Here is a 2500-nt window from a genome sequence, read left to right as displayed (position 1 = left end):
AGATAAAGCTATACAGTATAGCGTGTGAATATTGCGTTAAAATAAAAAAGCCGATTGGATAGAAAATGTCGATGACTCCTCGTGGGATTTGAAACTATATCTTCTGTAAACATGATGGACATTTTACCGAGCCCCATTGGCAGTCTTCAACTTTTCGGATCTTTTCGGTTTGAACGGCAGTTTTTAAAAATAATTTCCACATAACTAAACACTTTCAAACTTCGTATTTGGTAGAATGTGTTTATAAAACATCTTTTTCTCTTGGCTTTATTGAGAAAATTCTATAGTTTGTAAGATATTTGTTGTGTTTTTTTCTTCAATTTCTGCAATTTCAACCAATCAATTACATCCATTGAGGTAAAAAACATTCTGTGCCGTATGAATATGTCCCTCGTTTAAGAAACAGATTGGGTTTATTTACATTTCTGAAGAAAAAAAGATACCCTTTCCCCCACCTCTAAACCTAACCCTAAAACAGATTGAAATGCAATAGATCGATACTAGGGTAATAATCATGGGTGACAATTTCATATGACACCGATAGAAAAAACTGCCGTTCAAACCGAAATGATCCAACGTTTCTAGAGATATTCCGAAAGAAAGAATTATTTCACGTTCTCTCTAAAGCTTATAAATTTGTAGAGTAAATCGAAAGATTACTTTGGTCAAATGGCAGAACATCTGTCATGTCGATAGGACGTGCGGGTTCCAACAAGTTCCACAAGCCACCTTCAAATGCTTTTATTCCAAGCGTTATTTAAAACCCAATATTTACATGCTATTATTTATGGTTTTAGGTTTGCTTCGGGATCCTCTGTCCCCCAAAAAGAGTTATCTTACGTTCTGTCGAAAGCTTATAAAATCCTTATGACGTCAACAACATAATGACGTCAACAACATAATGACGTCAGCAGCATTAAAACGTCAACAAATGTTATTTGATTGGGAACGGTCTATAACTGCTGCTGCTTGTTCGAGAAAAAACCTCTTTCTGTACATGACTTCCGGTCAAATAAACATCCTTTCGTAGATGACTTCCGGTCTACGATAACTAAACGTATACCAGGGAAATGTACAGCTAAACGCCAAAAGAGTTATGACGATGTGGAAGAGAAATGATGATAGCGAACATGTTGAAAATATATTTCTTGAAAATATGCCTATTTCCGAAATATTTAGAATTTATAACGTTCTTACAAATTCATATATATATATATATATAATATATATATATATATATATATATAATAACCAAAGGGTAAAATTAATTAATTAAGAAGTAATCAGTAATTTCACCAGCAGATTCGGCATAAAGGTCATTTCGTGGTAAGCTTAAGTAATACTTTATAATAGGGTTCAGCAACGATTTGCTTCACCACATACCGAAGTTAGAAATAGCTCCTTTTAGAAGGAGCCCCTTTTAAAGTAGAAGGAATAGCTAAGATTTTTTGACTGCTATTTCTAAACTTCGGTATGTAGTGAAGCAAATCGTTGCTGAACCCTATTTATAAAGTGTATATATCTAATGTAGGATAAATTTTTTTTCGAAAAATAAATTTTATCAATGGCCAGCATATTAAAAAATACCTTTAGAGGTTAAATTTATAAACAATTCATAGATAAGGGCAAACGAAAAAATTTCTAATGCCAAATATGCCGAAAAATTGGACATATTGTCCATTAACCATATAATTTTTCGACATATTTGGCATTAGAAATTTTTTCTTTTGCCCTTATTTATGAATTATATATATATATATATATAATATATATATCGTGATGTAAATAGGGAAATAGGACTTCAAATACGAGTATATATATGTATATGCATTTTTCATTCATAAACGGTTGAAGTTACTGTGTGACGACTAGGAGTTTCGTGCGTTGGAAATTAAAAGTGTTAACACACGAAACTCTTGCCCCCTGAGTCACGCATTGGCATCTACCGGTATATACTTACACACATCACACACACATATATATATTCATATATATATGTCTATATTCATATATATATATATATACATATATATATATATATATATATATTCACACACACATATACATATATATATACACGTATATATATACGTGTATGTATATATTCATATACGTGTATATATACGTAAATATATATTATATTGCCTCTAAAAATGCCACGAGTGTGTGTATGTATATATCGTTAGCTCCCACACGCATTTTTTTCTCTCCTTGTTTCTTTTCTGTGTATCTTTCTGTCGAAGAGCGTAGGCTCGAAACGTAAAAGACTTGTTCTATTTCTATTCCTGAGCGCTATACTAATACATTTGTTTGTTTGTACTCCATCTGTCTTCGTCTTTTGTTTATTTTCGTAAACTTTCCCGTTATATATATATATATATATATATTCATATATATCGTGTGTATGTATATATATATATATATATATATATATATCTATATATATATCTATATATATATATATATATATATATACTTTATGAAAAAGCAGCAGAAATAT

Source organism: Octopus sinensis, unplaced genomic scaffold, assembly GCF_006345805.1.
Source record: "Octopus sinensis unplaced genomic scaffold, ASM634580v1 Contig12834, whole genome shotgun sequence".
NCBI classification, from domain to species: domain Eukaryota; kingdom Metazoa; phylum Mollusca; class Cephalopoda; order Octopoda; family Octopodidae; genus Octopus; species Octopus sinensis.
The sequence above is the reverse complement of the archived record's forward strand: the minus strand, read 5'-3'. Positions refer to the sequence as shown.